Source organism: Chanodichthys erythropterus, chromosome 3, assembly GCF_024489055.1.
Source record: "Chanodichthys erythropterus isolate Z2021 chromosome 3, ASM2448905v1, whole genome shotgun sequence".
NCBI lineage: Eukaryota > Metazoa > Chordata > Actinopteri > Cypriniformes > Xenocyprididae > Chanodichthys > Chanodichthys erythropterus.
The window spans coordinates 44241333-44253957 of record NC_090223.1 but is presented as its reverse complement, the minus strand read 5'-3'; the positions used below and the strand labels follow the sequence as shown (position 1 = coordinate 44253957).

The 12625-nt window shown below is 35.5% G+C and overlaps 1 long non-coding RNA gene across 1 annotated transcript; it reads right to left on the bottom strand.

Annotated features, from left to right (window-relative positions):
• Nucleotides 1–3316: 3316 nt before the first annotated feature.
• LOC137012596 (uncharacterized) lies at nt 3317–6013 on the bottom strand. The gene is made up of 3 exons (XR_010893582.1): nt 5300–6013; nt 4485–4553; nt 3317–4078 (listed from the first exon to the last, which is right to left on the bottom strand). It is a non-coding gene; the product is annotated as an uncharacterized lncRNA (long non-coding RNA).
• Nucleotides 6014–12625: the final 6612 nt, after the last annotated feature.

Below are 12625 nucleotides of genomic sequence, written 5' to 3'. Positions count from 1 at the left end.
AGGGGCAAAACTAGTAGTCTAGAAGCTTCCCGCTCTCTGTTCTGTTTTAAAACAAAATAACGTCTGCAGGATTTCGACCAATCAGAATCTTGTTGCTATGCATAAAAGTAACACAGCAACCAATCAGTAATTTTGCATATCACTTGTACACTTGATCTGAGAACATTTATATACCTTCCTTTCAGTTTTACCTTGAAAGGTATCAAACCTTATCATCCAAGGTCATTCCTGTACCATTAAAGGTAAAGTTATTGAAAAGGTACAAAACTGTTCTTTGAGGAACATTATTTGTACCATTTTGTACCTTTTTATCTGAGAGTGTAGTGTACACTACTGTTCAAAAGTTTGCGGTCAGTAATATATTTAAGGAATGTACAGTACAGTCCAAAAGTTTGGAACCACTAAGATTTTTAATGTTTTTAAAAGAAGTTTCGTCTGCTCACAAAGGCTACATTTATTTAATTAAAAATACAGTAAAATTAGTAATATTGTGAAATATTATTACAATTTAAAATAACTGTTTTCTATTTGAATATATTTGACAAAGTAATTTATTCCTGTGATCAAAGCTGAATTTTCAGCATCATTACTCCAGTCTTCAGTGTCACATGATCCTTCAGAAATCACTGCTCAAGAAACATTTAATGTGTACAATTTTACAAAATATATGTGTACAATATTTTTTTTCAGGATTATTTGATGAATAGAAAGTTCAAAAGAACAGTGTTTATCTGAAATCTAATCTTTTGTAACATTATAAATGTCTTTACTGCCACTTTTGATTGATTTAATGCATCCTTGCTGAATAAAAGTATTCATTTCTTTAATTTATTTTCAAAAAAATAAAAATTCTTACTGACCCCAAACTTTTGAACGGTAGTGTATAATGCTACAGAAGCTTTGTATTTCAGATAAATGCTGTTCTTTTGAACTTTCTATTCATCAAGGAATCCTGAAAAAAAAAAGTACACAACTGTTTTCAACATTGAAATAATAATCATAAATGTTTATTGAGCATCAAATCATCATATTAGAATGATTTCTGAAGGATCATGTGACACTGAAGACTGGATTAATGATACTGAAAATTCAGCTTTGCATCACAGGAATAAATTACTTTGTCAAATATATTTAAATAGTACACAGTTAATTTAAATTGTAATAATATTTCACATTATTAATATTTTTTACTGTATTTTTAATTAAATAAATGTAGCATTGGGGAGCAGACTAAACTTCTCTTAAAAACATTAAAAATCTAAGTGGTTCCACTTTTGGACTGTACTGTATATTTTATGCATTAAATTGATCCAAAGCAAGAATGAAGTGACAGTTTTGTTTCAAATAAATGCTGTTCTTTTGAACTTACTATTCATTCATATTCTATTTCTGTTCAGAACGATTAAACTTGATTTTGTTTTTATTTACGTTCTCGTTAAAATTTTGTTAATTTTTGTTTTCATTCCTTGAACCGGTTGAGGTTTCAAATGTTGTGTGGTTTCCTCATTCGAGACAATCCCTTAGCGACTAGCATTTAGCACCACATTTCCTATTTCATAACAATGATTCAGCACCGGAATAGAATGAACATGGATGTGACACTAGGCCGATAGCAGGAAGTGCCTAGCTGTTGTAATTCGCATTCATTCAGGAGGTGAGGAGTCAGAAGGGCCATTGTTCTTCCTCCTCTCGTCTTCCTGCTCATCAGAGTCCAGCAGTGACCACTTCTTCTGCTATTATTCTCCGCTTATAAGCCATTCATTCCCACAGGGGTTGTGTTGAAGAGCTTTATTGTCTGCTTTCAAACTTGGCACAGTAAAATTAAAGTGTCTTCTTAAAGTGGTTTTGTTTCCGTACTTATCGTTTCTTAATCCCTGGGTAATCCCATCGTTTTCTTACCGCCAATCCCGTGAGCCTGGCGGCCCCAGACACTTCGCTTTGGTGGCTCCTCTAAATGCTCCAGACCATCCTAGAGAAGGACGAGCACATGTTTCTATTAGAACCGGGAGGGTTGGTCAGCTTGTCCGTGTTTCTTTCACAGGGTGACCGTAAATCCTTGAGGAATACACAGTGATTCATGGGGTCTGAGAATAACAGCTTCTTAATTGGATTCATTTAGTCCTGATCACCGTCCTCATTAGCACCATTTGTGCATAGCGATGTCGACTCATTCTTTTATTGCCTTTCACTGCCTCTTCCCTTCCCTCCGGAAATGTACAATTATCTTTCGTAAATGGATTCTAGCCTTACGCCCAAGCACGGCCAATCGCAAATGAGCCGCCCTCTCTTGGTTCGCCGTATCATTGCACCTGGCAACATGCGCACACATGCAGCTTTATCTCTCCTTCGCATGCACATACATCTAGGTCAGGAGGAGGTTCAAAACATATGGCTCTTCTCATGTTCGCCTGCCTCTAATCCCCGTAATCCATTATTTGTCATGCTCGAAGTGCAAGGTTCGTATTGGAAGTTCAGGAGGAAAAGAGGATCAGGGCAGGTCTGAGAACAGAGCTATAGGGGCCTCAGCAGCTGGCGTTATCTGATCAGAGGCGACAGAAACTTTTGCACGTACCTGCGAGGCTGGAACCGCATCCCTAAGGCTGCCACTGCTCCTCTCTTCATGCGTAACATACATCTGCCAGCGCTCGCTGTGATATACTTGTGCTGTTCTATTAAAAGCTGTCATGAGCCGTGATTTCTCCATCTCAGCCATGACTCTTTATAAATGCACATGTGATGAGCGAAATGTAATTTCTCTCGTGTAGTTGTATTAGGGCTGTTAAGTAATTGCTAATGTTTTTATGATGCGTCATTTATGAATTAATTGCATTTATATTTGTAAGACTTTAACAATACTTTTCAGTTTGTTAACTTTAGTTTAAAATGAAATATTATGAATAAAATAGCTTTTTTACAGCATGAATTCATCTTGGTTAATGTTAATTTATTCATGCACCTACTAGTATATATTTTTAACATTTTAAAATGCATAAATTAACACTTTATATATTATGAACAAACATGAATTAGCAATGAATAATATTTTCAAATGAACATTAACCTATATTAACCCTCTGGAGTCTGAGGCTGATTTTGGGCCCTGGAGAAGTTTTGACATGCCCTGACATTTGTGCTTTTATCAGTTGGTTATAAACATATTAATGACAAAAGTGTCATTACACTGTATTCAGCACAAACTAGGCTACCATAATATGTGAGGAACATGTATGTACATGTTTGTGTTTTTAAAGGAATAATGTTTATGCGTGGTTATTGAAAAAACAAAAAAAAAAGTAACTGAAACAATACCTAAAAATGCATACTAAATGTTTTTTCACAAGACTTTTGAGAATTGTATATTTTAGTGTAGAGTTTTTGCTTCAAAATGATGTGGAAATGATCCTCCCTACTCTGACACATAAAACATTGTATTGATTTTAAATTTCTAAGACACTTTTTGTTTAGGTAGGCCATATGCGAAGAGGTGTGACTCTTCATGAATAATGAAGTGATTTACACCTGGGGAGATTAAGACCCTGCCCCTAATGAGCCGCATAATGAGCCATTCAGTCAGGAATGTGACTGAGTCAACTAAGAAAATGCAAAGACAAGACATATCATTGTTTTTTTTCTTTTTTATTTAAAATAAAGTTAACAATATAATCCACATATAAACTAGGGTCAAAGGCACATTTTTTGTGTATACAGGCAAATAAAGGTAAGGTTTATAAAAAAAAGCCCACTTTTACACCCTATACATAACCTGCTTGATCACATATAGATAATCTTTGCAGCCCAATGGTCAGTGAGAGGTGGTGAACAGAGAATCTGAACAGTCACACATCTGTGTGCCATTTTTGAAAACAGTTCAACTGAAGACACAAGTAAATGTCACATGCCTGGCATTTCCAAGGTGTGTCTTGCCTTTTACCAAGCTGTACTTTGCAAAGCATGCAGTTCCGATGACCGGCGGTGGCATTATTCCTTGCATCTGATGTCAGCTCTGCTCCTGGAACCGGTACATGGTCACTTTTGGTCCGTTTTGGAGCTGCTTTCTGTGACGACACACCACAGAGCTCTGCAAATATATTATCATCAAATATGAATCTTATTAATATTATCATCAAATATTATCATCAAATATGATGATTTGCTACTTATGAAACATTTCTGAACAATTGTAAACAATAAATGTTTCTTGAGCTGCAAATCATCATATTAGAATGATTTCTGAAGGATCATGCGACACTGAAGACTGGAGTAATGATGCTGGACATCACAAGAATAAACGACTTTGTGAAATATATTCAAATAGAAAACAGTTATTTTAAATTGTAATAATATTTCACAATATTACTGTTTTTACTGTATTTTTAATTGAATAAATGCAGCCTTGGTGAGCAGACGAAACTTATTTTAAAAACATGAAAAATCTTACAGATTTCAATATAGGCCTACCATATAGTGGGTAAAAGTGTACTTACTCAACTGTGTTGCTGCGTGCCCTCCTAGTGGGAATTGCAGGTGAATGTGAGAGTGATGGATCCACATTCCTAAAAAAAAATGTAAAAAAAACCCTGTTATTATTAGCATATAAGATAATACTCTCATACCATTAGCTATGCATAACTGACAGGAAAGTAACAGGTATACAAGCATGCTGTATATGTCTGTCAATTGGCCATTACCGGACAAAGTGTGCGAATGTGTAAACGTTTACAGTCTGCTATATCAGTTAGCACATTTAGCAAATAGCAACATGTTCGCGCATTTCACAACCAAGCATATTTTAGCACATTCACGCCTATCATATACGGTACTTAGATACGCTATATATATATTTATAGATAGATGTAAATATAAGGCAAATATAGATGTACGCTTGTATATAAAAAAAAAACACGTCAAATAATTTGAGTATATCAACAGAAAAGCATTCTATTTATAAGCATTTTTATGAGATAAAGTTATATATATATATATATATATATATATATATATATATATATATATATATATATATATAGATAGATAGATAGATAGATAGATAGATAGATAGATAGATAGATAGATAGATAGATAGATAGAAGTAAATATAAGGCAAATATAGATGTACGCTTATATAAATAATTTAAGTAGGCCCTATATCAACAGAAAAGCATTCTATTTATAAGCGTTTTTATGAGATAAAGTTATATATATAGTTATATAGATAGATGTAAATATAAGGCAAATATATGTACGCTTATATAGAAAAAAAAAACACGTCAAATAATTTAAGTAAAACTAAATCACTTACTCATCAGAAACTGTATCTTCAGCTGGATCAAGTCGCTCTTCAAAATGCAGACGTTCATCGTCAGAGTCGTGTTCTTCTTCCGAGGAAAGAGTGAACTTCCTCACTGTCCAGGACCATCTGAAGAGCCTGCTCACCTGTGTAGTGTGCCATCTTCCAAACGCGAAGGACAGCGAATGAATCTGATGAAACTTGATGCTTTTTAAGACGCTGTTAGGGGCGTTTACAGTTTGCATAAATCGCCTCAGCACATTATCTTATGAATAGAGCGCTCTGCGCGTGGGCGGGCACACATTAAAGATAATTAGGTCAGACAGGAGAAACAGTACCTCTCTTTACTTTTATACTGATTACATAAAGGGAGAATATTTGTTTTAGAATTTATTTGTTTTGTTTAAAAGTAGACACTTAAAGCTTTCCAAAGACATATCTCTCATGTCCATGTAGCATGTATAAGCCATCTATTTTAGTTACTTTTAGTGACGTTTTAGAACGATGTTTGCAGAGACGGAGACGGCAGGACAGCACACCCTGTATATTTTATTTATTTTTAAAAAGCACAAAGTTTTATTTTGATTGTGAGTGTACACAAAAAAAAGAAGACATTCTATAGTTTCAATTGATATATTACTTATGTCTCTATGACAAAAAATGACGGAGTATTTTAAGTCTGTTTTGCTGCAATGTGAAAAAAAAACTGCAAAACGCGCCGGCGCGTTTTTAGACCTCAGAGTGTTAAAAGAATAGTTCTGTCAGCGTTTACTCACTCTCATGTTATTCCAAACCTGTATGAATTTTTATTCTTCTATGGAACAGAAAAGAAGATATTTTGAAGAATGTGAAGTTCCCATTGACTTCTGTTGGATTTTTAGTCCATATAATGAAAGTTAGTTAATATACTGTTTGGTTACCAACATTCTTCAAAATATCTTCTTATATATTCCACAGATCAAAAAGAAACTCATACAAGTTTGGAACAAAAAGAGGGTGAGGAAGCATATTTTGGGTCGACTGTCCCTTTAATAAATGCTGTCAAGTAGTGTTGTTCATTGTTAGATGCCTATTTCATAAATTTATTACTAATTAACAAATTATTGTGAATTGTAAAGTGTTTCTAATATACTAATATTTGAGAAAGCCCTCTAATGAAGATAATTCAAAGATATTACGCTGTGGAACAAGAAAAAAAAAATTGAATAGGCAAGCAATCTGTCTGAGGTCGACATTCACAGTTCACTCTGCGGCTTATTTCACTCATGCAAGACCAACTCTTATCTGCTTCATTGAGTAGAAACTGAAATCTCAAATGGTTTGCTATATTCACATTTAAATAACATATTTCAAATCAACAATAAAATTTGACATGAACTGTCCCATAGATATTGTGTCTTAAGATCAAAAAGAATTTTAAGTTATACTTTATTTAAAAAATTTATTGCGTTTCGGAGATGGAGGGGGGACAAATTGTAACTGAGGGGGCACAAATCAGATCTGATGGAGCAATGCCCCCTTTTGCCCCCTCATGGTGCTGGGCCTGGTTGATGTTTTTACATTCTGATCATACGTGTGTTGTCAGTATTTGCAAGATATGTTCTTAATTTGCTGGTGTTTTTATATGTGCATGTGTTTCCTGTGGTTGTGGCGTTTTGAGCTCTCGGCCAGCATACTTTTTTTAATTTTTTTTTAAATGCAAGACTTATTCTGCCTTACCATACAGCATATTACTATGTTTTAAAGGTGCCCTAGATTCAAAAATTGAATTTACCTCGGCATAGTTGAATAACAAGAGTTCAGTACATGGAAAAGACATACAGTGAGTCTCAAACTCCATTGTTTCCTCCTTCTTATATAAATCTCATTTGTTTAAATGACCTCAGAAGAACAGGCGAATCTCAACATAACACCGACTGTTACGTAACAGTCGGGATCATTAATATGTACGACCCTAATATTTGCATATGCCAGCCCATGTTCAAGGCATTACACAAGGGCAGCCAGTATTAACATCTGGATCTGCACAGCTGAATCATCAGACTAGGTAAGCAAGCAAGAACAATAGCGAAAAATGGCAGATGGAGCAATAATAACTGAAATGATCCATGATATCATGATATTTTTAGTGATATTTGTAAATTGTCTTTCTAAATGTTTTGTTAGCATGTTGCTAATGTACTGTTAAATGTGGTTAAAGTTACCATCGTTTCTTACTGTATTCACGGAGACCAGAGAGCCGTCGCTTTCATCATTCATATCATTTTCATTATTAAACACTTGCAGTCTGTATAATGCATAAACACAACTTCATTCTTTATAAATCTCTCCAACGGTGTAGCATTAGCCGTTAAGCAAGGCGCACTATCAAACTCATTCAGAATCAAATGTAAACATCAAAATAAATAATTTACTCACAGGAATCGATGTATGCATGATGAACACTTTGTAAAGATCCATTTTGAGGGTTATATTAGCTGTGTGAACTTTGTGTTTGCTGTTTAAGGCAGTTGAGAGCTCGCGGGCGGGGGAGCAGGAGATTTAAAGGGGGCGCACGCTTAATCGGTGCATATGTAATAATGGCTCAAAATAGGCAGTTTAAAAAAATTTATTAAAAAAAAAATCTATGGGGTATTTTGAGCTGAAACTTCACAGACACATTCAGGGGACACCTTAGACTTATATTACATCTTTTAAAAAGGCACCTCTAGGGCACTTTTTTAATTGTTAGGTGATGTACACTTGCAGACTTAGGTCTTTGGCCTATCTCTTGCTGTTTTATTGTGTTGTACAACAGTATGAGTGCAGTATGTTTCACAATACTTTGTTAAGAGAAAAACTTCAGTTTGCACCCTTTATGCTCTTGCTAAATGTGCTTTGTCACAGCCTGATGTGCCACCTGAGTCTAAACTGCAAAAAAATGTCCCTTATAGATTTTATTTATTTTATTAGATTTTTTTAGATTTAATAAAATAATAATTCAGATTGATCTGTTGATATTAATAATATTAAAATAAAATATAAATATTTGTGCTTTATAATAATTGCACTATATTAAATAAAAAAACAAAACTTTTTTTTTTTTTCATATCAAATATCAGTATTTGACTTGTATTCCAATAGATTGTGAGACGTCTTGAAAAAGTGAGTACTGAGGAAATTACAGTCATGTACTGGCATCAGGTCTTTTAAATTAGATATTGATTCGTATATCTAGAATACATCATTGGAATGGTTTTCTGTGTGTTATAGATGATAATATGAGGACATGCGCTGAAGATGTGTGAGGTTTGTGTGATTTACACGGTACGGCTTGAAGTAGGAATGGCTGAGAGCTGCTCGGCTGCTGGGAGATGAGCTCTGTGTGGGTAGCGAACACCTCGCGCCCGTCCCTGCTGGTACAGACTCATGTCAGCGCTCTTGTAAAGCAGTTTCTGTCTGACTGTGTGGCCCAGTTGTCACAGTATGGTTTGTGCCCTATGCTGTTTACACCAAGAGAATTGAAGAAGAGGAGGGGTAGTGTGAACACAGTACACAAATAAGACCATAACTCAGTCGACTCGCACTCCGGGCACCTTCCATCCATGCATGATTCAACAACTGCTGCATCCACGTCGCCCATCAAGACTGGAGTCGCGATCGCTCTTTGAGGGCATTACACTGATGGACACATGTCAGGCGGTGCGTGTCAGTGGCGTGACATACGAGGATAATTTGCTGTCTTACATCCCAGGTTTTTAATGGATTCGAAAGGCAGGAGATCTAACAAGCAGAACAGGCTCAGAGAGACACATCTCTCATTGGCTCTGTCTATGCCCGGCTCCTTCTGCGGTTTACCTGTCAGACCACGTCCGTGTGCGGCTCTTGCTACACTACTGAGAGGAGGTTGTTCAGAATGGCTCTGTTCAGAATACGGTTGTCAATCCCGGCCTAAATACTGTTACATTCACACATAGTTTAGTTCTAGAGTGACATGCCTTTTATGTAACCAAACTGACTTCCTTAAATTTTCAGGACTCGCATTTTGGGGGTGAGATGAGGTTGTGCCTCATCTGAAGCTTTTAGATCCAGCCACTGTTTTCCATCAGAGCTGCTCCCGTCAGTTTTGTGGTCTGAGCACGAACCAAACGATGCACTCTGCAATTCAAAACTGCTGGCGGTTAATTAAGATTTGATGGATGAACTTATGATTGGACTCATTTATTAAATAACATCCTGTCAATTGTGATAAGAGACTCCAGTGTTATGGATGTCGCCATCGTAGATATTTACCCCAGTCAGGATTGTTACAGCAGTGGCGGAGATTTTCAGTCCATAACCCTATGTAAAACTGTGACTATAACACCTCCTCTTGTATCTGCTGCATTTTTTTTTTTTTTTAAATTTACAAAAACAAGGAGCATCCATTGATTAAAATAACCAACACAACAACACCAACTCAGGTAATCAGTTACATCAATTGATGATGTTCCCAATTTTAAGTAAGCAGAACTACCAAGTTTTGAGTTTGTAGTACTCATGTGTGTTAATTAATATTAACATAAAATTTGTTAAAATGCGCCACTTTTCTTGACCATGATGGTAACTCTTAAAAAACCCACATTAACAGAAACTCTTCTAAATTAGCATAGCACAACTTAATTAATCACTACTAAATCTCCCTTACACTCACACACAAAAAACATTATATAGCACTTAATTTTAACATTCACTCTTTTTGAGTGCCATGGGCAAAACATGCTGGGAAATAGAAATCCCAGCCCAGATTCAGTTAAACTTAAATATGTCAGTGCTGTGAACTCAAAAGAAAAAGAAAGTTATAAATACTCATAACAGTTAATTTAACTGAACTAATTTGTTCAATTTAAGTTTGTCCTACTCAAAACAATTAAGTATTTTGAGCATTAGGGTTTACAGTGAACTAAAGTAATTAAACCTTAGGATTTAAGTTCTTTTAAGAGCTGAATGTTCCCTCTCTTTTTAACTTTCTGCTGAACACAAAAGAATATATTTTGAAGAATATGGGTAACCAAACAGTTGATGAGACCCTATAGACTTCCATAGGTTTTTTTTTTTTTTTCTTTTGTTTTCTTCATACTATGGCAGTCAGTAGGGCCCATCTACTGTTTGGTTACCAACATTCTTCAAAATATCTTCTTTTGTGTTCAGCAGAAGAAAAAAATTCATACAGGTTTGGAACAACTTGAGGGTGAGTAAATAATGACAGAATTAATTTTTGGGAAAGTTCCACCACTTCGGTTTGCCAGCATTTATCTTTTTTCATGGTCGTCCCTCGAATAAACATAATAAAGGCAGGAGTATTGTTGCCATAGCTCCACTTTTCCTCAGACTTTTCCTCCATTGAATAATTTTACTTAGCAGCACCAATACCATCATCTCCTTTTCATTTTGCCATGTTTGAAAGCTGTATACGGAAGAGCTTCTGTGCTCCTATTCGTCAACGTTTCAGATGTGATGGAACCCCTTGTGGAGGACCAGAAAAAAAAAAAAAGTAACCATGCTAGGTTTTCTGTCAAGACGTGTGTTGTTGTTCACTACGACACACTGGCTATGTCCGAAAGCTTAAAAATGCTGCCTTCGGAGGGTGCATTCCAGTGTAGGAAGGCAGCAAGACACGTCCGAATCCAGTGTTAGCTTAATTTCCAGTCTCCTGAGATACCTTCGTCTGATCGATTTTTGAAGGCAGCATAGATGTATCCTTCTCTGCCTTTGATATCCCACAATCCTGTGCTTTCCATTCTGTAACAGTTGAGCTAAAAAAAATTAAGATAGCATCTGAAAGTTGCAGTTAGTAGTCAGTTTGTGTAAATGTAAGTTTTTGACCAACTTTTTCCACTTCTGATGTCATTTCTATCAAGAAATGTCTATTTTAGTGATTAAATATTTGAGCTCTATTTTGGTATAATTTAGGGGCATATGCATTGATCTTGAAACATGTTTTTTTGAATCATGAATCATTCATTTCAGCCGATAATCGATGTAAAATGCTAAGAATCAGATTAAACGTGATTCTATAGCAATTCAGTGCTTTAAAATACATAAACATTAAATTACTACATGCGCGAATTGATGGATGGACTCCGTCATTCACCCTCACAGCTCTCCTTCACAGATACACGCTGCACTCTTTATTGCCTTTCATTTTACTGTCGTCTGTAGCTCTCATCGACACTTTTTTGAGCAGCCCACGTTTGAGCTCTCCTCATGACGGCCACTGCTATTCACCTGAAAGGAAGACAGCTCTCCATCGAGACAGTCAAACTGCTCAAGCCAATGATAAAGCTGCCAGGTTGCGTGTTCATTATTTTTGAAATAAAACGCTTTCATTGCATTGGAAACATCACAGGTTTTTTTTATGTAAGATAAAATACTGGGATTTTACGGAAAGGGGTCATACCATTGACATTACCTGAGCAGTGGACGGAAAACCCCGCTTATTCAAGGGCACGCATTTAATGCATGGATGGAGCAAACACATATAATGTAAGTGTCTAAATGCATAAGCAAAGTTCCAATGAATGATAAATTAAATTATGAACCTAATGTTGTTAAACTGAATGCACGAAAGAAACTGCTGAACTAACTAGAACATTAACAACCCTGACATAAGAGCACACGGTTTATCTATCAGTTAGATGCGCATTAAAGTTGCATTTGTTACTATAGCAACAGTAGACACCTGGCGTGTTTTCTTTCAGAATCACCATAAGGAAAATGTTCTGTATAAAGAGGACAAAGAGGGCTTTTATAACTATTACATTGAGAAAAGTTAGTTTAGGATTAGTTGGGAAAGTGCATGATGTTCTAAGGTAGTCTCTCCATGTAAGCATTAGTATGTTTAATGTACCTGGAACACTTTAATAAGGTTGTGTAGCCTTTAACACTTTCCTGCACTATAGTTAACATGAACTAACAATACTTTTAAAGCCTTTTAAAAAAAATTTTGGCATATGTAAATTTCTACAAATGCCAATTTTTTGGCTATTAAAATAAAGTTATGTTGCATCATTAAGAACTAACGTGAACTAACATTAACAATGGACAAAAGGTTGTTTTTTTGCCCTTACTCTGACCTCCTAAAGGTCACTGTATAATTCGTAATTCACCTGACTAAGACACATTTCAAAGCATTTCAATCACCCTAATGAATGCATATAAAAATACAGAATCGAATCAAATTTATCGAATCGCATCGAATTTTAATGTAAATCATCTTGAATCAAAAATCGTTCTGAATTCGCAAAAAACGTTCTTGAATCGAATTGAACACCTATGAATCGTGAATCGAATTGATTCACTGTCTACCCAAAGATTCAC